General features: G+C 37.0%; 1 protein-coding gene across 1 annotated transcript in view; it reads right to left on the bottom strand.

The window, feature by feature from the left end:
- The window catches only part of LOC132127567 (adhesion G protein-coupled receptor L3-like), a 267,112-nt gene extending 245,810 nt beyond the window's left edge, over window positions 1–21,302 (bottom strand). The window contains exon 1 of the mRNA XM_059539490.1: window positions 20,820–21,302. The gene's annotated coding sequence lies outside the window, so the exon portion shown is untranslated. The remainder of the gene's footprint in view (window positions 1–20,819) is intronic.
- Window positions 21,303–27,298: the final 5,996 nt, after the last annotated feature.

The following is a 27,298-nucleotide window of genomic DNA, read 5'->3' as shown; positions in this document are numbered from 1 at the left end:
TAACTTCCGGTCTGTGTTGTGTATATCGGTCTGCCTAGCGATGCCGTCTACAAACGCAGTTAAAGTCAAGGTGATGAGTAGACTGAAGTTGGGCTCAGGTGGTTGTGCTGTGGGATGTGTTTCCCATACATTTATTTATTTTTGGAGACTCGCCACAAATTTAAAACTGATCGATTTTCAAAAAGGATTCGTTGAATAAACATGAGTAACGTTACGTAATGCACGTTCATTTATATGTTTAAATATCAAAACGAGGCACAGGTGTTTTTATATCGCTGTATTTCTGAAGGAAGACTTGCATGTTATATGCCTGATAAAGCAGCGTGTGAGCGTACCACCTCTGCTTTGTTTACAGCTGTTACTGGGGAAACCTCTATTTCTCGCGCTTTATGTCTGTGCTTTAAAACATTTCCTGCTGGCAAAGAATGAATTAGCATTTTCATTAAGTCCTCCTGATCCACGCAGCAAACATATTTTGTTTGTTATCAAAAAATATCTACTCTAGAGGGACTTGGCTGTTGTTATTGATTCTATTTGGAAGTCTACCGGAAGTTAAGTTAGGTCCGCAAAAGCGCCCATGCGCAGTAACATTTGTTTATGTTGTTACCGTTGAAACCGTCTATAGCTAACATAACATTACTTAGCGAGCCGTAGTAGAGGCTTTGGAAGGAGCCCAGAATGGAATGGAGAATGGAGTGAATGGAAATAATGAGCTGTCTTTAAAACAGTCGTGAGAGGTCTACAGACACTCGATTTTTATACTTTCTTTTTCAGAGTACTTACATTTTAATTATGTATTGATATATAAATAAAGTTTAAACAAATTTGTAAAAAAAGTTTTTTATACATTTTTTACGTACCCTGCCTTTAATCGCAGTTCTTTCATGACTTAACAGGAATTACTTTTTCACGTAGGGCCAGGTAAGTTTGGACAGCTATTTTTCCCTTAATAAATGAAATCATCATTTAAAAACTGTATTTTGTATTTACTTGCATTATCTGTGTGAAATTTTAAAATTAGTTTGATGACCTCAATGTTTTACAAATTTCAAACATGCTAAAAATTACAAAAACAGAAAGGGGGCAAAAACATTTTCAAAGCACTGTACCTTGTATATACCATACGATATACCATATCCTAATACCCCTCAAAAAACAGCAAAAAAATAAATTACATTTAGAAAAGGAGAACACACTACTTCTAAAAGAGTTGTATTCAAGGCATTGTATGAATTAAAAGTCATTTTCAGTGCCATATTATTGACCTGGGTATCATGACATATTGACTTGCAATACATGTCAAAAAAATAAATATTGTACAATACATGAAAAACTCACCTGTACGTCAGTGGCTATCAACAGGAAAGCATTGGTTTGTCCCGCATTGTCCTTCCAGTGAACCACATCTATAATTGGCACATCCCTAGAGCTGTTTTATTCATGCAGACTCCAGAAACTTCTTACACTCAAACATTTCAAAGACAGCCGTGTATTTCAGCAAACAGGACCGTGTCACAGCACAGGGGCGGCAATTAAGCAATGTGTGAAGATAACATATGTGGGTGTTTACACTGACTTGAGCTGAACTCCACAGAGATGCATATGGAGACGTGTTGGCGATTAGTGAGTGACTGAAGGTGAGGGCAGCATCTGAAAACACAGCGAGGAGAACAGACTCCCACACCAACGTGTGACCACAGCTTGAGTCTCGGCCCACCTGTTTCTGTGTCTGCAACATGATAAATGTTTGCAATATGATACTAGCAACCCCAGCAAGCCTCTCCGCCGGGCTTAGAGGGTAATGTCTAGATGGCAGCCCTCGTGTTGCAATATGCTGCTATGAAGGGGTAGGTCGAGAGTGAGTATTTATAAAGGTTACCATAAAGACTCCATCACACTCCAAGCCCGCAGAAGGGCTCGTTAGAACCAACTAGATACCAAAATGATAAATATCTTCAGAGGATCCGTTCATTTAAAGAGGCAATTGGATAAATAAGATAAAACGTATGAGTTTAGCAGACTGCCCTACTGGAGAAACCTAGAATTCCTCTATCAAAGTCCATCCCTCAACACATTTACTGGAAAAAAAGAAACAATTTTCTTTATAAAATTGCTATTAAATCTCACAAATAATTACAAGGAAATGATTTCTGAGGTTTTACAGAAAAACAGTGATGTTCAATGACCTGGAATAGGTTACAAACTGTTTTTCGGCTCAGCGATGTACTAGGAAGCAGATGGTAAAAAAAAAAAAAACTAAAATGCAATACCACTGTAATTATCCAACTAAAGCCTTATTCAGACTGTCAGTCCAAAACAGATTTTTGTGCATATCCAATTGGAATCCAATCAAAATGATTGATTGTCCACACGGTGCATTGCAACTGTTCAGATCTGATTCATGCATCCCATGGTGCTTTTTAATTTGAGTGACTCTCTGCATTGGTTTGTATGGCAAACTAAACACTGTTTTACCTTATGTCTGCGCTAAAAACAACAATAACATCAATACAGATGTTCTTATAACATGACGACATGTTGCCATCATGCTGAAATATACTGCACCTTATGAGGCATCGGCAGAAACATAGAAAACCAAAACTCAAAGAGATGTGTAGACCAGCTGTTATATCGCCATTTTCTGCTTGACTTGCACTTCTCAACACAACCTTGTTTCTGCACAGATATTCAGCATGTTTTCGACAAACAAAGTCTGATGTGTTTACATTTTACGAGGCATGAGAAAGTGAGACTGAATAGGATTTCAAACCCAATACAGTGAACACACACACACCCAGAGCAGTGGGCAGCCATTTATGCTACGGCGCCCGGAGAGATGTTGGGGTTCCCCCAACTACAATTCATGCAAGCCTGAGTCTCGAACTCGCAACCTTTGCATTACAAGTACAAATCTCTAACCATTGGGCCAAGACCTCCTCCATTAAAGTGTGTGCATCTTTAATAAAAACTCCCTCACATGGCTCTGGGGGGTGAATAAAGGCCCCCTGTAGCGAATCCATGCGCTTTTGTAAGATAAATATCCAAATTTCAAACATAATAAACACTTTTTTCTAACATCTGCTGAATGTGGGACAAGGAAGACATGCAGGCGGAAATGTAGGAGCAAAGGAAACAAAGTTTCCTTACTTAAGCAAAGGATAACCAGTCTCCCCTTGGCCTATTTTGAAATCCTCCAATGTTTTTCTTTACAAATCCTCGTTTTGTGCTTCTAATTTGTGACCAGCATTTTGTTTTGTTCTCTCTCTGCGCTCGTCACTAACCACGCAGTGCTGAGAAACTACAACATCCGCCTGCATGGCTTCCAGTTCACCACAGTCAGCAGAACTAAGAAAAAGTGTTTATGATGTGTGAAATCTGGATATTTTGCTTACAAAAATGCATGGAAAGAACTGTCACATTCACCTATGATGCTTCGAGCGTGAGTAGAAGATGGACGAATTGTCATTCTCGGGTGAACTAACCCTTTAAGGATCTATACATCTTGTTTGCATTGACTAATACTGGTCATGAGTCCATTATCATACAAACACTGAACAATAATTGCAAGCATGGCCACTACGGATCTAAAATTCTCCTAAAAGATCTCAAACTCTCAGAAAATGGGTTGTACTTTATTTGAAAGAATATTTAACATCCATGAAAGCTTTCCATTGGACAAAAGATTCTTTATAGTGAAAAAAGATTCCTTAGACTGTTAAAATGTTCTTCATAATATGAAAAAAATGTACTTTAAAGAACTGTTGACAAATTTTCTTTGGGAAACCCAAAATGGTTCTTCTATTGCTTCACTATAAAAATCCTTTTTTGAAACTGTTATTTTGAAGAGCATATAGTAAGAGAACAACACTGAAGACAGAAGTTCATGCAAAGAAGCCCACCAAAATCACAAAATTGAAGAGTGATGTAATGAGGAATGGGTCAAAATTCCTCCGAGCCGATGAGCAGGACTGATCCACATTTGGTTGTAGTTACTGATGCCCAAGGGTCACGCCAGATACTGAAGCCACAAGTTCACATTCTTATTATATGATCTCAGTGTAGCTCAAATTAATGCAGAAATATAGAAATATCTTAAGAGAGCACAAAACTTTCAAGCATGACGACATATATTGCATCAGAGGTTGCATTACCCAAAAATCTTGTAGTTTAGCGAATTTTTAAAATGTCAATGGATAATTCAACTGGTTTCCTTCAGAAAGAAATTGTTTCCCTTCAGAGACGTTCTCATGATGCGAATAGCAATTAAAAGTGGAGAAAAGTGGAGCAAAAGCTTTAAAGGAGAACTAGTTTTAGAGAAAAAGATGAGAGAGATGTCAATGAAGATTTGGGGAGATAAACCAGCAAATCGGAGCAATAATTCATGAGGCATTGTTCATTAAATGGGGTGAACAGATTGCAAGATTGTATCTGTTGTCTTTTTCTGCTTTGTTAAAAGAGTTTTGACACACGTCGTTGTGAAATCTTTGTCATGTTCAAAATCTTAAGTATTACAATAGTTTACAACAGGCTTTTGAGGAATGTTTATTTGTTCATCTATCAATCATTGTATTACATATGTATTATATATTCTGATCATCAAACTAAACATTTAAATGTCATCTTACTAAGACATATTATTGGAGATATTTATATATTTATAATAATTTATGTAAGTAGATGCTAAGGATCTCAGTGACTTACATAACAGTCATAATATCATATCCCTTTTTGTCCATATCAATATCATCTGCACCAAATAGCATATTTCTTCTAAGTTTGAGCTTCTGAATAAAATAGAACTGTTCCTTCCTTCGTAATCTCACTATATCATATTATATGAGCCATAAATGCTTGCTGCATCTGATAAAAAACATGTATAAAGCTTCAAAAAAGTATTCAATTAAAAATAGATATATTTATTCCTGACTATCGTCATATATAAAGCTTATAAAGGGTTATTTTCCAGAAGCGACTCGAAACAGCTAAGAAGAAATATATCAAATAAAGCCCCTTTCTGAATAAAGTTGAACTGTTCGTTCCATCATATCTCACTATATATTTTTATTTATTTATTTTTTATATATGAGCCATAAATGCTTGCTGTATCTGATACAAACATATATAAATCTTCAAAAATAATTCTTCAGTTAAAAAACAGATAGTCATATGTAATAGGCTGATTTAGTCATATGCATAGCTTTAAGGGGCCATTTTTTGCAAAGCAGCTGAAAATCGAATGTAAGGCTGATGATACACAGGGCAACTTTTTGAGCAATGTTGCTAGGCAACTCTGGTTAATGTTGTCTTTAATGGGCAACCAGGTGAGGAACAGGGCCCAGGACCAATTTAATTAAAGTATACAGATAGAAATTTGTTACCATTCTCCCCGGGAAAGGGCCCAAGCAACATTGCTCAAAAAACATTGGCTAGCAAAATTGCTGGTAAAGTTGCCCCGTCTATCATCAACCTTATATTCGATTTAGAGATTCTTCACAAACAATAACAGCTAAGAATATGATTACCATGAAATGCAGCAAGTAAAGCCCTTTCTTTGACCTCAAACAGTGGAAAAGCAGCCCTTGTGGCAGCAGTGTCTCAAGTTTTAGCTCTCTGTTGGTAAACGGGCCACGCTTTGTCCTTTATTTGATGGGCTGTTCATGGATCTGCCTGATCATTATTAGCCTGACTGAGTCGAGGGCTCGGCACTGACATCATGACTGATTGCTCTCTCTTACCGCAGGCTCCCGTGACGCTCTGACCGCAGCACACCGGCATCACCGACAGTGCCCCGACAGCTCGAGTGATGTTCCCAGGACCGCTATGACAGCTTCGCTCCTGCGTGATTTCTCTCAGCCACAGACGGTGATGGCTTTATTTCGTGTCTCTCATCTAACACGAGGTGGAACGCGGAATTTACGAGCGTTAAATCTTTGACAACTAAACTCCTGAAGACAAATGGAGCTCTGGACAGAAGGACCTTTTCTCAGAGTTCAGCCGACTTTTACTCAACGAGGAACAGGACGCCCAGGCCAAGAATAGTACACTGGACTGAAATGGAAACCATAAAAACAATATTTTTTTTTTGTAAAAAAAAATTAACCTTTATAACCGTAAACTTGTTTAAGTTCAGTTTTAAAAAAAGGATCTTCTATGTAAATATACAGTATAGCTTTTCTTAAATTTATTTCCACTTTTCTATTCATTGCATTGATTAGTATAACCTGATGTACTTAAATAACTACAGTTATAACTGAAAAAAAACTATGTATAAAAAATATAAATAAAAATTCTAGGTCACTTTATTTCAAGGTCCAGTTCTCACAATAATAAACAATTTTAACTACGACTTTTCTTTCAATAAACTCCTAATTAGTGCTGATTAATAGTTAGTTAAGTAGTTGTTAGGTTTAGGTATTGGTTAGGCTTAGGGATGTAGAATATGATCATGCAGAATGTGTGCTTTATAAGTACTAATAAACAGACAATATGTTAAAAATATGCATGCTTATAAGCAACTAGGTAATAGTGAGAATTGGTCTCTATGCTTAAGTGTTACCCTATCTATCTATCAATTTTTTTCGAGTAGTACATTCACTGGGAACCAAACCCACAACCTTGCCATTACTAATGTATACGATCTACTAGTTGAGCTACAGAAAGCCTCAGTATATGCATAAATAAATAAACCATCCATCCAAAACTTTAAAATGAACAGAAAACAAGAAAAAACTCAATGATCCTAAAATAAAGCCGTGGTCTAACTCAAGCCAGCCTGAGCTGCGTTTCCCAAAATCAAAAAACAGTTTGGGAAAGGCAGCCCGGGACTGTCCTTGTGTCCTGCGTCTGTGTGACCTCTCTTCATCGGCGGAGAGACACTAACAACGTCAACCCTGTGCTCTCTGACAGGCGCGATCCTCCCCGTCAGCATTTCCTGACTCAAGCTTCGAGACAGTCAATTAGGCTCAAGGTGAGAGAGATGCGTGTCATCGTTTAAAGCGCTCTGCTCCGCTGGGCCTCGCATCAATCTTCGCCTCATTGGCCGGATGAGCGGGAGAGGGATCAAATGGGAAGTGTTATTGGCCGGAGGGTAACAGGAGGGATTTTGCGCGGTAGATTATTGGCCGCATCAATCCAGTGATGGATCGTATTCAAATGCACCTCCGTCCTCTCCGAGAGGTTTTATTCTGATACCTCAGCCCTCCTCGGAGACTGCGGCCGGATCGGCGGGACGTGACTCGTGCTTCCTTCCTTAATTCTAGCTTCAAGCTATCGATCAGATGGAAATCAATCGAGCCGAAAGCCACAAACCCTCAGGGGGAGGAACCTGAGAGAAACACAGCCAGGCAAGGGGAATAAATCCCCCAACAAAAGACCAAGAGACCAATACGACTCCTTACTGCAGGAGGACAGCCTTCTCCAAATTAAAGAGCAAGTGGGAATAAATCCTCTCTCTTCCCGGCTTCATTAGGAGCTCGGCTCACATGAGGGCCCCTCCAGAAGCAGCAGGCGTGAGTCAGGTGATGCTTTACAGAAGCACGCTTTGTTAAAATGAGTTAATATTAATGAGATCTAAAAAAGACTCAATGGCAACAAGGAGATGACGCAGTTTCTCTTTCCTGATGGCCGCTCTTATCAAGAAGAGTGTCCCGAATGACTCCAAACACCTAAACTGAGGTGTTCATTGTGATCCGTTCATTTAAAAAGCTCTTCACTTCGGCTCTCATGTGTCTGTTGTAACAGCAGATGTTTTCAAATCCACCTAAATCACAGGGTTCACACTGGGAAATGATCAAATCTATGTTAAATGTTAGAAATATTGTTTAATAACACTGAATAAGCCTAAATACATTATCAGTCTTATGGGGTAAATCAGGTGAAGAAGCTCAGTTACCATGAGTGCAATCCCCTTTTATCTTTAATTTACACTATTGTTTAAAAGCTTGTGTTTTTTTAAAGATATTTATCACTTTATTCAACAAGAACACATTATATTGATCGAAAGTGATAGTAAGGATATTTATAATTTTACAAAAGGTTTCTATTTCAAACATATGCTGTTCATCTGTGAATACTGAAAAATTAAAAAGCGTCACCATTTCCTCGAAAGAAAATTGTGTAGCACAACTGTTTTCAACATTGATAATAATCAGAAATGTTTCTGGCTTTTGGCTCTGCTGACTTTCTTAAAAAAAAATAATAATAACATCCCCTCCTAACTAGTTAAATCTGTCTACTAAAACAAGATCAACATCTGTATTATGATAAATAGCATTAAGCATCTTGGAACAGATAAAAAAATAAAAAAATAAAAAAGGAATTTCCAAGACTTTAAAGCTTTAAAGTGACTTTTATATAACGTCATGACTTCATGAAAAACCAACCAGTATGACAAAATAGTTCCCGTTGTTGAAGAAAGAGCCGTAACCTCACACCTTTAGTGTTGTTCAGATGTGTTATTACAGTGGGAGTTTGACAAGTCTGCAATGTAGGGCTGAGATTAATGACTGTAAAAATACTGCAATTAACAATAACAAATTAAAACAGCTACTCGACATGTTCTCCGAAAAATATATAATCAGCAACACATCTTTTAATTTTTTTCAGTGTGGTTCAGCTTTCTGGTATTTTTAGAAAGACAGGCTTGCTTAAAAGTTTTTTGGTTTGTTACATCTAAAAATTTAGTTGTTAACTGAATAAAATACAGACAATTTACTTTATCACAAGTAAAAGAAGTGCATTCAGTCTAATGGGATTGTTTTCCAGCTACAGTAAACCAAAGGCCCGATACATGACGAGCTGCTCACTGTAACTGTGGGACTGAATTGAAGGCAATATCAATATATATTGAATGAACTGCTTCCCCAGCTGAAATATGATGGATTATGCTGAACATTTAGCACTAGAGTACATTACACCACATGAGTAAAACTGGCCAGTGTGTGCTGCTGTATTCACTCTACAGTAAATGTCCAAAAACGCAGCTGACACACATATTTTCAGTCAAAAAGTGAAACTACATACAAAAACCTGCTTGTTATAGGCTGCGTAAATATAATAAGATCATTACGTTACGTGATTCAATGACATTTTAAAGTCAGTGTCACATGACCTTACAATGCATGAAAGAGTTTGTTTGTGTTGTGTTTACAAACTATTTATTTTATTTTTTGTATATTTTTATTTCAGTTTTACCTTTAATTAAAATAAATTAAAATGAGAAATGTTGCCTTGGCAATAATTTTGCACGTCGTTTTAATTTTGCATCAGTCATTTTGAATTCAAATGTTGTCATTTGTGTTGATTGTTCACAGTTTGGTTCTGTTGTTTTATTGAGATTACTTCCATGTCATGTTTCAGACTTGAATGTGTGAAGTGTAATAATAAGAAGGTCAGGACAAGGTCATTTTATTTGCACACTAAAGCACTTTTCACAATAAACATTGTAGCTTGACAAAAACATCTGCCTTAATGATTGAGAGAACCCAGTGAACAAAATAGACAAATGCATGGTATCACACGTAACTGCAGCGATGACCTTCAGACACACATGATTTCTTCATGTTTCCCAGCAGCTCCCTCGATCGGATCAGAGTCAGTCAGCGAAGACCTGCGTGTGTTTTCATGATTTCACACACAAAAGCTCAAACACTGCCACGACATCGAGCCTTTCTCTGCATCTCTTTCTGAAGACCTCTAACACGGGGATTATGGGTAAATCCTCCATATGGCAGCTCTGCTGAAGGATCCTGGCTTGAGTTTAGATTTAATAATCCTCTTCATTATAGACGGAGGAGAGATGACTTACCATCAGGAACAATGAAGGGGTTATAGAGGCCAGAAGACATTCAAGGATGGAATGAAACATTATTATTATAACAATAATCATTTTCCATTGAAAGCTTGGAAGAACTATATTTTGCTTTAGTGATGTTCTCATCTGTGATTTGGGATGGCACTTTGGTGGCCAATCACATTTAAAGGGTGTGGCTAGAACCACCCCAGGCCACGCCCCTAATTCCTGTCCCTTACCTCTCCATTCTGAGGGAGTCAGACAGAAACGAATGACGAGGGTGTGACTCACTGACAAGTTTTTGCAGCTCTTCTCTTTTCTTCTTCAAGTTCTCCCGTTTTGTCTGAAGCTCTTAAAGGCTCAAACTGTCACTCTTTCTTTCTCAGGGTTTTATTTAGGGCTCAGCATAGCGTGCAGAGAGAAACTGTTGGTGTCTCACTTAAAACCCGAATAAAAGGCGTCTGAAATCTCCTTCCTGATCTCATGTGACAGCCGCAGCCGCATTCACACAGAGCCATTCTACTCATAAAACATGCGTCTCATTCTGAAAGGAATCCTAAAAGTGAACAGTCAGTGTGTTTGGGTAGAAATGACACCAAAACTGACCACAGCTGCTCTCTCAATACATTCCTGAGGCCTCAGATTTAAAACATTGTGTCAATTTCATCCTAAAATTGAGCAGACAAGCCTTTAAACTACATGTGCACCAGAACTCACTGTAATTTCACACCCATTACATCCCCAAAATAACCACACATGAAGCTTACCATGACTTATTATGATGTGCAATCTTATCTCCATATTATCTCCATATGCATTTATCCAGAAATGTGACGCTAGTGTGTTTATCGATACTAAAAACTACGTAGGGGGGAAAAAAATGGAGGTATTTTCAGAGAATGAATACAGGGGAGGTTGCCTTAAGATTGCTTGTTATATTTTGAAATGTAAGAAATAAAGCAGAAAGCGTGAGAGAAATGATTTGTTTTTTACAGAAAAAATGTGCAATTAAATTGAGTTATCAGAGATCATTGTTTTCCGATTTGCTTGTTTGAGAAAACCCCCAAAAAATTATTTTAACAATTTTATTAGAAACAAATGATGAGACTGACTGGGAAGTAAACGATAATAATGATACTAATAATAATAATGTAACAGACTAATGTGTTTAATAGTGTTGTTGTTAAATAAAACTAAATCTATTCAAAATAATTGATGTAATTGTCACGAAGCCAAAATAAAATAAAATAAATAAAAGTGTAAAATATATAAATATTTGATGAAAACTTAAAAACATTGCCTACCAGACAAAGTATTTAACTACTAAAACTAATGCTGAAATAAAAAATAAAGCTATACAGAAATAATTAAAGTAGCAATGTTGCACTAAATTAAAATGCTACTTCAAAATATATTACATAAAATACATTTTATAAGCTTCTTGCACACACACACACACACACACACGTTTTGGTGAAGCTTGCAGGCAATTACTCAATTACTCTTGACCCCTATTGTTTCTTAGAAGCGCATCTATCCAATGAACCCCATAAAAAATAGATTAACTGAATTCATTGTGCTCCAAACACAATTTTATTTCATAGACTTTAACCACTTACAGTAAATTATTTTCATAGTAGTGTCAAATGGGCTGAACGAAAACGATTATCCCCCGAACAGAGCCTGAGACACAGATGGGCTAAAATGTCTGTATATTCTCCCAAATCAACAAACCTGTGTACTTTTGTGTTTCGATCCTGAAATCCACTGTAGAATTTTCATAAAATTCAGTCATGTCATGCTTTTTATTTTTGATATCCTCTTTGAACACAAATCCTTCCCTAACCTCAAAACAGTGTGTCAGCAGCTCAATCCAGCCAATCAGACACCAGTCAGGAAACACATCTGTTTCCCAACATCTGCATCTCTCTCCTGTCTGGCTGTAAATGAAGCAGGACAACAGATCTACTGCAGTGACACACACACACATACATTTACTGACCCTAATTGACGACAGACTACTGCTCAAAAGTTTTAAATAATAAAAAAAAAAATGTGAAAGTAGTCTCTTATACTCACCGCAGCTTCAACTGTTTCAGTAAAAATACAACACAATCAGTAATATTGTGAAATATTGTTACACTTTATTAAAATAACTGTGAATAGCCTACTATGTGAATATCTGTTAAACTGTAATTATTTCTGTGATGCTCCGCTGTATTTTCAGCATCGTTCCTCCAGTCTTCAGTGTCACATGATCTTCAGAAATCATTCAAAGATGATGATTTGATGCTCAAGAAACATTTCTGATTATTATCAATGTTGAACACACTGGTGCTGCACAATATTTTTGTGGAAACCATGATATATTAGATTTTTGTCAGAATACTTTGGTGAATAGAAAGTTCAAAAGAACAGCATTTATTTGAAGGAGAAATCTTCTGATCAAATGGGACTTTTCTAAATATAAGTATTAATTTATCACGTGACACCCAAGACTGGAGTAATGATACTGAAAACTCAGCTTTGATCACAGCATTCAATTACATTTTACAATATATTAGCATAGAAAACTGTTATTTTAAATTGTAATAATATTTAAATATATTACTGTATTTCTGATCAAATAAATGCAGCCCTGGTGTAATGACCTGCTCTTATTTACTGCAACAATTTTTGGGAACAAGTGCAATTTTAATAGACAAATGGAGACTTGGAAGGGAGAATGACACACACACACACACACACACAGGCGGCAGGTGTTTTGGCAATGCCACCTGCAGTAATTGTATTTCTGGCTTGGGTGAGAGATTAATTTACTTAATTAAACAGAATGTATATGGAGACATTTAGCTGCTGTCCCTGCTAACAAATGGCTACGCTAAACACCGAACAACTAACCATGTCCAAAAACCCCACAACGGACACACAGAAAAATCACACGCAACAACATCAGCACGGCTACGAGCAACAATTTCTCAGCCTCTTACACTCTCAATAATTCCTTAACCTAACCCGAGGTTAAGCAACATTTCACACGTGCCATTCGTAAACCCAATGAATGGTGCTTTCAGTGGGAGAAAGTGTGAAACAAAGCAGTTCAATAGGACTTTTCAACAACCAACCAAATAATAAGAGAAGAAAATATCACGTGAAGGTAGAAAATTAGTAAAAGACTCACTGCATCTTTAAAAATAGTCCACAATGATCCAGAATGACAGAACGTGTTAAAAAAAAGAGCACAGGTGATTATCTTCAGTGCTATCTTTAAGTTCATCTAGAAGCCATCTTTAAACAAGGTCACATGATTACATAGATCGCATGAACAATATCACATGATCACAAAACAAACCACTGTACAGAAATAAAAAGTAAAAATCAGTACCAATTTTTACATGTTTTTATTAAAACTTCCATACATGCGAGTGTTCGCATTTTTTAAATCGATTTTTTAAATTGAAAATTATTTTCACAAATATCATTAATTAAAAATGCATAAATATTATTACATTTGGAGATGGGCAGGGGGTCACAAAAGTGTCATTAAATTTCGATAAAACTGCTTCATGGGCATTTTATCTTATAAATAAATCACAAAATATTATGTTAAACTACTTCATGGGGGTTCACGATTTTTTTTTTTTTTTTTTCATAATGATATCTGGACGGGTGTTTCACCATGATGTTTTTAACTTAACACCTTTCAAATCTGAAAATGGATTTTAATTTAGAAATTAAAAGCATTTACTATATTGAAATCAGTGTGTTTATGAGATGCACTAATATTTCTAAATGGCAGTAATCACAGTGATTATCATTCAGCAATCACTCATTATTGCCCTCCATATTAAAGCACATTCATGAGAAAAACACACTTTGGTAATTTACTATTGCATGGATGTATTTGTCTAACAATAATATTCTCTTGTATAGGCAGAAACTTGACATTCTTGTTGAGTTTGTTTTCGCCAAGATGAAGGCAACAATACAAGATAAATTTTTTAACACCAAGTTTTCTTGGATATACACAGCCTGGAGAAACAAAAGCCATCTCTGTGTATTAATCTCGGAGATATGTTGCTTTATCATTCGGTGGAACAGGGAGTCTCAGCACAGTGCGGTGACCTTGATCTGAATGCAAACGGCATCTTATCACACCGTTCCTAGACCTGCCCAAACGCCCTCACAAATGATGGCCTGTGAGAAACACACAAAAGCGGCCCTGTGAAGCGAGTCGCTCCGCAGTTCACATCGCCGCAATGCAGAGCCATTATTTAAAAGAGATAAAGTCTTTCTCATTCAACTGTATCTGTCATGAGGAAGAACGAGTGGGATTCCCAGCCTAAAGCCTGTTGGTTTGGTAGATCAAGTCTACTTGAAGGGAAAACAAAATAACGTACTCCCCTCAGGCAACACTTCACTCGCATTAGAAGTCGGGACCATCTACGAACGTTGATCGAAGAGCCCATGTCTCCTCTCATAATGCAACAACGAGACCTTAACCTTGTAACGTGCTAGTAACTTGGTAATCATGTAAGCGATATGCAAGCCACTTGCTAATCATGCTCGGAACATGCTAGTCACTTGCTGATCATGCTAGTAACATGCTAATAATGCTAGGAACATGTTAGCAACATGCTAGTAACTTAGTAATCATGCTAGCAAAATGCTAGTCACCTGCCAATTATGCTACAAACATGCTAGCAACATGTCAGTAACCTGCTAATCATGCTAGAAACATGATAGCTACATGCTAGTAACTTGGTAATCATGTTAACAACATGCTAGTCACTTGCTTATTATAATAATGACATGCTAGTATCATGCTAGCATCATCTTAGTAACTTGGCAATCATGCTAGCAACATGCTAGTCACTTGCTAATCATATTAGGAACATGCTAGTCACTTATTAATCATGCTAGTGACATGCTAGTCACTTGCTAATCATGCTAAATAAATGCTAGTAACATGCTAATCATGCTAGAAACATGCTAGCGACATGCTAGTGACATGCTAATCATGCTAGAAACATGCTAGTGACATGCTTGTAACTTGCCATCAAACTTAAAACTTTTTAAACTTTTCAAACTTTTTCAAACTCTCTGGTCAGTCAACAACTGTTTAAAACTTTAGGGCTAGGCTTTCTCAAGACAACCTAAAGTTTGTCTTAACCAACAAGTCTTTAAACTCTTTTAAAGTTTCACTCATGGCTGAAAATTTTGAATTGCAAACACAATGTTTAACGGGTGCGCTTTCGAGCTAGTTTACTTCAGAAAGCCACACATATGGACCTGGATTTATGGTGCAAATGCCAAAATGTATTAGTTTACATATTTTGCACTATGGTAAAAGTGTTTTGAGCTCATAACATAGTATTGTGCAAGGAACCATGTGAAAATAATTATTTATTATTTGATAATCTGACTCTGTAATCATGATTTGTGTGAAAAGAAATCCAACTGCAAAACTGCAACCTAATATAGAAGCAGCAGCGAATTAACAGCCAATGAGATTGCTTCATATGGAAACAGTCAACACCGATTTAACGAATGGCAGGCCTCGGTGTCGCCCAAGCTGTGAATTAACTGCCTGGTTATAAATTTCCTTCATTAGGGCACAAAACACATGGTGGCAAATGAGAAGTCAAGTCCCTAAGGGGCCCTGTGGAGAAGCACAAATTCATTTCAGATGCTCGGAGAAATCTGGCAGAAAATCACAACACAGGGAGAAAAAGCCAATGCAGCGAGACTTTTCAGGGCAACGGTTCAGCTGACAGGAAGACAAAACGAGAAAAGCAATATCTCACCTTCTCTTCAGAGGAGTAAATAGCAGATAGCGCTTACAAAGGAAACCCTCGACTCCCATTGCATCTGAAGTGACAATCTAACAGAGCTATTGGATCACTATAATAAACCGCTTTCAACATCTCAACCCACATCTGCACAAACACAGACATATACAACCACACGGACACAAAAATGGAGATTGCATCATGTCTGGGATCTCTCAACACGTCAGATTTTGGTCACAGCATGACACATCAAAACTAAAGCTGGGCGACACTGCCTTTTGACAACATTCAATATATTTTGATATTTCTTTTAGAGGAACTATCATTTCCACCATTGTTGCAACGAATACTGAATCCAAAACATAAAAGCAGTCTCATTGGGCAAACAAAATAAAATACAAAATATATGTTGTAAGTAGTGAATTTAAATGAAATATGTTTTTTGAAATAGAAAATATATTTAGTTTCATCCTTCATATACCAAAATATATTTTGGGGGCAAGAAAATACATTTCCAATCTTACATTTAGGCTAAATGTGGAATAGCCTACTAGAGATCAAAACTAGATTTTTAATGATTGATTGATTGATTGATTATTGTAAGGTATGTTCCTTGTTTAATTTAATTCAAATGTGTTATACACAAGAATTCTTCTTAAAATCTGCCAAATGTGAATATATTTTCTTCAACTGTTCAATGGGCAAAATTTTCTTGGATATATAAATATATTTACCCCATACAGAAAAAATATATTTGATAATATATTTGTGCTTTATGGGGTAAAACGATGGGTCTCAATCGTGGAACATGAGCAGAACTAATCTTTGAAGTATTTTTATTTTTAGTAAAATGTGCTCATGAAGTGTTAAAATTGATTGGATATTATTCTTACATGAGCTTAAATGAAGTGTGACATTGCAAAGCATTTTTATCTGTCATTTTCCTTTCATTAATTTGTTAAATAAAGCAGCAGTGTGATTAAAAACTGTGGAGACTCAGTCAGAATCAAGTCAAACTCTTCTCACAGTCAAGTGAGAAGAAAAACAGCTCAATTGAAAGTGATTACAGCTGATAATGTTCAGGAAGTCAACTGTGCATAATGTTGACACATCACATTCACTATGGCACTGTGATTTCTTTACTTACAATCAAACTGCAATGACCAAAATCAGTATGATCAGTTATTAACATTAACATTAATATTCAACAAGTCTTTAAACTCTTTTAAAGTTTCACTCGTGGCTGAACATTTTGAATTGCAAACGCATGTTTAACGGGTGCGCTTTCGAGCTAGTTTACTTCAGAAAGCCACACATATGGACCTGGATTTATGGTGCAAATGCCAAAATGTATTAGTTTACATATTTTGCAATATGGTAAAATCAGTATGATAGGTTATTAACATTTGGAGCAAATGCAGATGTCCTTACTGATGAGAATGAAGGCGACCCATTGTTTTCTCATGATTTATTTACAGTACCACTTACTGTATATCTGCTTTGGGAATCTGGTGTCACTATTAAACAGCAACATTTTATTGCATTATTTCTGTAAAATGACATTTATTTCTACTTGCATTCATTTCAATTATTTAATGCAAACCCTGACAAACACACATTATTTACGCAATCTCTCTCACATTTATGATGCATTGTTTTTACCATAAGGTTCCAATACAATACTTAATAATAAGGTTCCATTAGTTAACTGCATTATTTAACATGAACTTACAAAGAAAATACTTCAAAAGCATTTACTGGTCTTAGTAAATGGTCTTAGTCTTTTTTTTCTTTGCATTTTAAATGCTACTCGTGATGTTATCGTGAAATTATATAGTGGCAATCATACAACTCACTGATCCATTGATATAGCCTATTACTAACTCTAATACAATTTTTTACTGATGTTTATCATTTCTAAAAATGCAATTATCACATATATAAGCATCATGCTATTCATAAAGTAATTTTATTTTACATCCCCAGCAAAATCATGGTGAATGTATCATGAATATTTGATATATATCGCCCAGCTGTAGGTCACACATAATGGCAGATCACACGTTGCAATTCAACCCCGTGACCCAATAGATATTGATTAATGTGTTTGGTTGATTTAATTTGAGACCAGTTGGGGTCAAAGGATCCTCTGTAATCAATCAAGCCTCTGAGGAGCTGCCAGGAATGCAGGAAAAATGAAGTGGAAGGTTTGGAGCGGGGGTTCATCAGCGAGGTGAGGCAGACATGAACAGGGTGACTGAACTAATCACATTTAGACAGAGCACAGGAAGCACATTTCCCAAAGCCCTCGGCCCGTATCGGGTGAATCCAGTCATTATGTTGGCCGGCCGTGCTTTGTTTCTCAGACTTAATGAGAAAACTGTGTTTTCAGCTTAGTAATGAACTTTTGTTGGTATTTAAATGACTAAAGCTCTTTTGTGGTCAGCATGAGAGACGTAAACAGAAGATACTAGAGCAGACATGTGCTCGCCGCAGAGATGAGGTCAACGCTAAAACAAACACATGCTCACACACAAGCATTAGAGTAGACAAAGCGAAACATCCGTGAAGACAGGTTACGCTGTAAGCAAAGCTCAGGTTGACAAGCGCTGAGACCCAAAGCATTACACGTCTCCTGGTGTGTCCCGCTCTTCAGGGATGACATCAATGATCAGGACGCCAGACAGAGAGACGGCAAATTCATGTTTACATAGCTAGATGACAACGTCATAAAACAACTATAACGAGAAATGTCAAAGCACAGTAACATTATTTATTATAAGCACACACTGCCATTATTCCATCTAGGGGTGGGAAAATAAAGCGATGCATCGCGATTCTAAGATTTTCCGAATGCATGGCGATTTTTTCTCGAGTTGATTCTGAACTTAGTTTTGAACAGCAGAGGGCACTGCATATTTTAGAAACAGCCATATTCTGCTCGTTTCCAAATCCTTACACACACTTGAAGCTAAAATAATCAGTCATAAAGTTTGAAACGGTTTAAGCGAGTTACAAGGTTGTTCATATAAAAGCATTCTGAGCCGAGGTGAAATTACAGACTCATCCAAGCACACAAGCGTTCTCAGCGCTCTTGTTCTAGCGCCATCTGCTGTTACAATCTAAGCTCAGAGTCGATTCCAGAGAGAATTGCGATGCATTTGGAAGATCTCAGAATCTATCCACACATCGATTCTGCATCGGTTTATCATCGCAGCCCTAATTCCATCTGCTACTTTAGTAGCTCCTTAAAGTTGGATGGATTCTGAACTGTCAATGTTTTTATCGTTCATCAGCTGAAAAAATAAATAATCACACTGGAAGAGATTCCAATGATATTAATACTCTGTGTCGTTATAGTTGTGGTGTGGACTTCAACTGTTTTCACACAATTAGAATTATTATAAAAAATTGATAGTTAAGGTCTTTCACACACAGTCTAGAAACATTTGCACATTTAAAAATAAATACAATTACACGTTGTGTCAATCACATTTACAAAATGACTTTTCTGCGTTTTTGCATGCGTAGCAAGCATTTTGATAGGAAAAGATGCCGGATATGAAGACAGAAAAAAAAACACATACAAAACTTTCATACTCAGTATCCAAGGACAGAGGAAATGGATTCTGATTGGCTGTCAATGTTTTCTTCAACTGAAAAAAACAAATGCGCTGAAATCGATTCTGACTACGATATCGTTCCTCTGTGTCGTTATCGTTATCTGTTTTGTGGACTTGATTCTTGTAGAAACAGAACGATTAATAAAACTTCACAATTATAGTTATCATCCTTTAAAAATAACTATAACGTTAACTATATCTGCATCCTCACCATCGTTACGATAACATTATTTTTATTATAGCCGTGCATCACACCCCCTTATGAAAATTAACCATGGTTTTACTACAAATAATAAAAAACATGGTTACTATAGTTAAACCATGGTAACCACAAAATGGTACAATACAAATGGTAATCAATAGACCAAAAAAAACATGGTTACTACACTTTTACTACATTTTAAACATGGTTAATTTACATAAGGGCAGATACTGTACAGTTCCTCTGTGTTGTGTTATCGTTAAAGGCCTGTGGTGTGGACCTTATTGAAGTAGAATTAAAATGTTCATTAAAAAGTGAACGTTACAGTTATTGCAATTTTTGTAATTTTTTTATGAAGCAAAATATTCTCTATTTTATTGCTTTAGCTTCAAGTCGAGAGCATGTCATCTTCCCTGCCTGACAACTCTGTTTCATGAGGCAAAACGATGAGCCGGTCTCTGAAATCCCAAACTGCTTTATTAAGTCATCTGAGGGCCAGCTTCCAAATCAGACACAGTCTGAAGGTTTGTTCAGTCTGTCTCTCCGAGGAGCCAGAATGATCCGCTGAGAGCAAAGTAACTAGACGCTTCAGGCATCAATGCAGAACACATCGGCCCATTCAGTCCCGCTCTTCTTCCTCGAGAATGTCAAGCAGTAGCTCTCCAAGGAAAGCACGCATTCAGGTGAGACTATCAGAGCGCTCCTAATGTCCCTTCAGAGGCTCCTGGAAAAGGCCAGCTCCATTCCGCCTGAAGTATGGACAGTTCTGCAGTTTCCTTCCGACAACAGAAAATCTCCTGAAACTGATAGCGCGATGAACCCGCGGATCACAGAGGAGCACAATCAGTTTGAAATGACATTTTCTCCACAGACTGCGTCAGTTTGCGCCGTTCGCCTTTGCGCAGCTGCGCGCGCTTCAGAGAAAACCGATCGGGTTTTAATACAATAAGTACTAAAGCAAGCTAATTGGAATCTTTATTACATAATGAATATAGAAAAGCAATAATCCAGTACCAATGTAACGTAGAGTGTAAAAGGAGTGCAATTCATAAAGGGTGAGCTTAACGGAGCCACATGCACATATATATAATGAAGCATTGCGGTACAAGTACTTAAAACACTCCACATGATCTTCAACGGGAAATAAAAAACGCACACAGATATGATGGGTAACCAACCTTTGGAGTACAAACCATGAGCCACTCAAGAATTGTCATGAGCATCACATCCTATTTTTCTAACAATTATAGATTGGACAAGGACTTGGAAACGCGCGCAGAGGTGAATCCTGTCCAGCGGGCGCACACCCGAAAACAGCACGCGTTTAGAAAACAAAAGGAAAGCGGCGTCTTGCTGAATCTGGTTTTTAAGGAAATAATAAAGAAAGCGCACTGAAATCAGGCTCAACTTACCAGCGGAGCTTCTTGTTGACTGGGGGTCTTTATGCGCACCGCGCGCACAGTCCGGACACAATCAGTCTCTTTTATGCGATGAAAATCGTCCTTGCGCGCAGAATAAACGACAATGCTCTGTTTGTCGAGACCTTCAAGAGACCTTCAATTCCCTTCTATCCTGTAAGGTTAACTCCAAACCGACACTGCCTGGGTCATCAGTGTCCTGATATCCGATTGCTTTTTACAGGAGCTTCTGAAAAGGAATAAAAGGGCTCCTTGTTTGGATCCCCATCACCAGTCTGAGTGCCACCTCGGCACGCCGTGTCCCCATATCGCCCTTCTCCCAAACAAATCAGATGTCGAGCAGCGGTTGATAAGACTGTACATCCAAAGTTCTCCAGCTGTAGGTGAAAGCAGCGTGCTGGTGGAGTCCAGGTGCAGCCCGGGTGTAATGCGCCGATCTGCGCGCGGTTACAGTCCGAGCTCGCCGCACACACCGAGAGAAATGAGCGTTGACAGAGGGTTGCCAGATGTGATCGGAAAACTACACGAGAGACGCGTCAGAAACCGCGCACAAGCTTCTCTCTTTTTAATACCATGTACCAAAACAGAAGTAAATGTAGTTTAGTGATTTAAGAATGTGTCTAAATTCTGAGTTCGGAATCGCCAGGCTACAAATGGTCTCAAACAGCAATCTAAGAATAAAACATAGACTTCTAGAAAAACTCGAATGCGTGTTTAGCCTCATCGTAGTCTGTATGTTTCATACAGGATTTCGGTGTGATTCCTTCATAATTTTACCTAAATAAATAATGATAGACACTATTAGCATTCATTTGTTACAGCAGATACTGTTGTGTCTATGTGAACAGATCTACAAATTGATTTTAGTCAGTAGAGGATTGGTTTTATTAGACATATAATGATACATAAAGACCTTTTAACTCAGTAGGCTAATAGACGAATTATAAGCTGTTTTGAGCTGGATGTACAAATTAAACCATGCTCATGGTTAGTGAAAGGAAATAACCAGCATCATGTCATTCTTTATTTTAAACCCTAATCAAACAGCAACACTTTTATAAACATCTTGTTTCTTCCTCAAGCTCAAGAAGAGCGTCAAAGGACGATTACATTCACTAGGCCAATCTGGCAACCCTGCGTCGAGGCGCAAGGCGGATAGACTCCAGTGAAAAGGCCAGAGCTCCCCCTAGTGCAAATGCAATATGTTCTCTGTTTCGCTCCCTCTGTACTCGCACTGAAAAACATTTCACACACCAGAACACTAGCTGACAGTGTTTGAAAGCGTGCATCGTCTTACTGGCCCGCTGACTCTCCAATGAGCTTTTACACCAGCAAACATGCCTCAGTCTTTAATCCTCATTATTACTGCTCTCATTCATAAAAGAGCCAGCTGAGATCTGAGATTACCTGCAGGGATGCACTCAGTGTTTTGCTCAGATGTAGAGAGGAAATGTGTCACAGTATGAGAGCACAGAAAAATAATCCACTTAATATGACAGACTAATAAACAACTAAAAAGTTTGTGTTTTTAAAGCAAGAAACTGCAAGCTTGGGCCTTTCTTTTTCTTTCTTTCTTTCTTTCTTTCTTTCTTTCTTTTTTTCTTTCTTTCTTTCTTTCTTTCTTTCTTTCTTTCTTTCTTTCAAAAGCCTTTCATCATAGAATTAAATGATATGTTCTTGTATTTATGACCCAATTACAGGTTCTTCCAGTCAATACTTCCTTTTTTTTAGCCATTGTTACATAAGATATAGCACATTTCATACACAATGGCAATTCAAAATGCTTGACATAGACGTGAGAAGTAATGGATAAAATACACTCTATATAAATTATGCTACTAAATTACTTGATTCTAATCATTTGAAAGATCTCTTTAGTTCATATTCAATAAGCATCTGCAATATTCTTAGGCCATTATGCAATTTATATACAAGTAATTGTATTTAGAGGTATAAAATGCTGTGTTTAAAGCATTTTTAAAGGTGATAAGTAGCTAGTGTAAAGACTTGCAGCTTCTACAGTATGCTCAGTTTTTCTAGTTTTGGTTCTTTCGGGGGTCCAAAAATGTACCTATGTATGTAAACATAGGTATTTTGCTTTGATTCCTTTTCACATAAATTATGATTAAAGGGGTTATATTATTGATTAAAAATTTTCATGCAATTCCTCTGATAGCACAGGCCTAATGTTGGCTCTGTAAGCTGTGTTTTCGGTAGTTTTAATCGTGTTTGCAGATGGCCAGGTTTGTTTTTTTAATGGTTAGGCTGTCATCTGGACAGTAGCAGGCTGCAGTTTGACATGACGTCCAAAATAATAGCCCCAGATAAGGTTTCACACCTCAGACTTCAGTTTCTGAAAGCCATCAGTGATGTGTCCCAGCTCTCAGTGCTAAACTGTCATGACAGATGAGAGCCATCTCTCTCTCTGGTGCATGCTGGGAATGTCTGTGTGCAAGAACTGTATGTTGTATGCTGAGTGTTGTGTTTATGCAGACAGACAGGGTTTGTCTCTCACTGTTTGTAAGAGCTTAGCAGGCCATTCACAAACACAAATGTGAGTCAAAGATGTGCTCTTATTAGTACAATGGTTTGGTTGTGAATTTTAAGCATATATATTTGCATTCACATTTTCATGTTGGTTTATTTCATGTTTATGTAGGTTGCATTGTTATCTTTTTTTCACATATACATTTAAATTTAGATGTGTATTTAATTAAGCAACCTACTATATCACTAATCAGTAATAAAAATAATATCCATGATATTTAATAATGATACAGTACTAAGTGCAAGCTCCAGAAAGATGAATCACTTGGCATTTACAGTTCAGGTGATTGTCTCTATGAGTAAGAAATGCATAATTGCTGTTATTTATTGTCTCAGGCCAGAAAAGAGTGACAGCCCCATTGTTTTGCTAACCGTGTGAGAGCACATTCATGATGCATGCCTGATTTGAGAGCTCTCTGTGTTTTGAATGCAGAGGTTAAGGGCATAAACGACTCTCTTCTATCCACATAAACAAGGATCAGCTCTATTCAGATTACAAACCACAAGGTGAATACACAACAGTGTATCATGCAGTGGAAAATATGGAAAATAAAGAAAGGCCAAAGCACCAGGCACTGAGCTGAGATGCAGAACCTGATATGAATGCAGATGGTGAGGCAGCATGTGAGGTGAGTGAAAATAATGATGCAGAATATGTAAATGAAGTGAACGGATCGACTAAAGTGATGGGAGTGAGAAAAAGAATCACTCTGGGAGTGTGTCAAATGCTAAATACTGTACCGGGGATTTTAGAAAAATCTAGAAAGGTAAAAAAAAAAAAAAAGGCATTAATGACCCAGAAGCTTGATTAAAAAAAAAAAAAAAAAAGCACTAATATTTATGTGCATTTATTTTCAAAGCATGATTGATTTCTCATGTCAAGACTCCTCATGTTTCCACGTCTTGTAACCCCACACGTTCAAGTCTATGGAAGCCTATTTTTGAAATTCAAAACTTTAAAAGTCAAAATTATAACATACAATGCTGAAATTATGACATAAATGGGCAAAATCTGACTTTTTATAAAATAGTGTTTTAGAATCTAAGTATGACTATGTATGTAATAATTTAGTGTTTTTTTCTTCTAATAATTATGACTAAATATGTTATTATTATTAATTTAGACTCAACCTTTTAACGTCATATTTATGACTAGCTACATATGTCCGAATTTCTACTTTTCTCATGCATCTCATTACTTTTTATGTAATAATTTTGACTTTTAAAGTCATAATTTTAACTTTTTAACTCATAATTAAGACTTTTTACATAATTCTGACTTGGTATGTCAATGTAGAATTTTTATCCAATAATTAGGACTTTTAAAGTAATAAGTATGACTTACCAAAGCATTTGTTTTTCTTATGTGGTAGAAATGGGGCTCCATACCATCCTCCATTGTGAATTTTGTGAAAAACATACTTTTACAAACTCCACCTAAACCTTTCATTGGATCTTCAAAAAGTTTTGCTAGACCAAATTATTCTCATATAGTGCTTGAATGAACAGAGTGGACAGGACTCGAGGCTTTATTTGGTCAACACTTTGATGAAACTCTATATACGTCATAGTCATGATGCCCTGGATTAGATCAGTTTTAGACCATGCCGGCCAAAAGCTTTTTGATGTATAAAACAGTTCTTGTGTAACACACCAATGAGTTCAATTGCAAGGCGGCAAAAAGGATCTAAAACTGTATCTTTGCAACCTTTTATGTTTAGTCATGAAACTGTGCCATTTTAACAGTGATCTTACAAAACTATATACATTTGGTGACAGCAAAGCAATTGTATTACAGTGTAAGCATTTCTGATTTGGGCTTGTTAAACTTCCGTTCTTAAATATTTTAGGAGAAATGTTGAAAGGAATTCTTGCCTGGACTCAGTTCATTACCTTTGAAGACTTGCATGGCTCAACGTCTTTTCTCTTTGATTCACTGAATTAACTTGGCCAGGAAAAAGTGTGCTGAAGAGTAATCATGGCCTTTAGGCATCCGGCCCATTAGAGCAAACTTGCTGGAGACTTCGGCTCCAATTTATGTGCTACTGAGGGGTCAGAAGTCTTTGTTTACACTGCACTCAGATCTAATCTGTTTTTTAAATCTTTAATTTGCGCAGTCATTTCTGAAATCTGATGTGTTCGTTCCGACAGAGCAATCAATGTGATATGCTAAACATTTCCTTTGAAAACTTTCTAAAATATCCAGGCAAATAGAACAGAGACAGTGGAAATAGGTAGCATTGATTTGGGTTCGGACTTTACAACAACCAATGAAGACTTTTAAAAGTGATCAAATAATTAAAATAGCTGTTTAAAACAACAACCTAACATAGTCTTCGAGTTTATAAATGTGTCTAATAACAAATCGGATGTAATGCTGAAAACTTGCGTCCACAAAAATGTTAAAAACTATGTGAGTGTGAAAATAAAGCACACCTTGTGCGCCCAAATGCACGTTACAAGCTACACACAGATTTTTGCTTACATATAAATGAACACAGTGCTGTGATTCACTCTGAAACATGTAACACTCATTAAGCCATATTGCAATTTTCAATATTATTTTAGTACTGCTTTATTTGACTTCTGGCTCTCCTCCTGTGCTCAAGCTGTTGAACTCATTGTAAAGCAGCCATTGCTGAGTACTTTGAAACACACAGATAGGGCTTTAAGCGAAGTCATTACTAAACCTGCTACTGATGCATATGAGTGATGAATGGAAACACTTTGCTGTCTAATATTCAGGAATCTAAATGATCTTGTTATACATGAGGGATTCATCAATTGCTTTTGGCAGTAATAAGGCACAGTTTAACTGGATAGTTTCTCATATTGTAATTGGATTCTTAACAGGTTTTTAATCTCAAAACAGCCTTTTGTCATGCTGGATGTTTTCATTGTTTAATGCTTTGTCTTGGGACAAGACAATGGCCAAAACGTTCTCTTCATCTGCAGTCAGAGGACGAACAGCACTGGCACCGCCACCTGTCTCATTTGCCTCTCTTTTACAGTCTATAGCCTTCTGTTTTGTGACACTAGCACAGTCCATCCACTTCCTCAGTTCTTCATATCCATGGCCAGCTGTTGTTAATGATTTTCTTTTCCTCCTTCAAAACAAATGAAGGAAAATTGTGGTTTCTGTAGTATTTTTAAACATGTTTCTTGAATACAAAGGACTTAAACCCTGGAGACCCAATGTCCTGCATAGTTTAGATTCAACCCTAATCAAACACACCTGAACCAGCTGATCAAGGTCTCCAGGATCGCTTGAAAAAACACAAGCAGGTGTGTTGAAGCAGGCTGGAAATAAACTTTAGAGGACAGCAGCTCTAGTTCATAACTTGTATACCAATATCCTCATCAAATATCCTCATTGTCTGCACACTATATACATAAAAATAATATGCACATAGTAGGCATAGAAATAGTAGTTTTTTTATTAGAAGTACAGTAGTTTTAAAAAGAGAGCTACATGCATATGTGGGGTGCGCCCCTTAGAGATTCCAAATGCGTCCCTTTAAAATCCAAATTACATCTTTGAAATTTGAAATCCTTCTTCAAAATTCAAATGCTTCCTTTAAAATTACCCCTTCAAAATTATCCCTTAAAATTCCCAGTGCCTTTTGAAATACCAAATGTTTCCTTGAAAATTCCAAATATCCATATCAAATTTCACAATCCCCCCACTGAAATTCCAAATGTCTACTTCAGAATTCCAAATGCTTCCTTTGAAATACCAAGTTCCCAAATGTCCACTTTAAAATTCTAAATTCTTCTTTTGAAAATTCTAAATGATTAACTTCAAAATTCCAAATACCTACTACAAAATTCCAAGGTCCACCTTTGGAATTCCAAATGCTCCCTTTAAAATTCTAAAGGCTTTCTTCAAAATTCCAAATTCTCCCTTTTAAATTCCACATGCCCCC

This window comes from Carassius carassius, chromosome 3 (assembly GCF_963082965.1).
Source record: "Carassius carassius chromosome 3, fCarCar2.1, whole genome shotgun sequence".
Taxonomy (NCBI): Eukaryota; Metazoa; Chordata; class Actinopteri; order Cypriniformes; family Cyprinidae; genus Carassius; species Carassius carassius.
The sequence above is the reverse complement of the archived record's forward strand: the minus strand, read 5'-3'. Positions and strand labels throughout refer to the sequence as shown.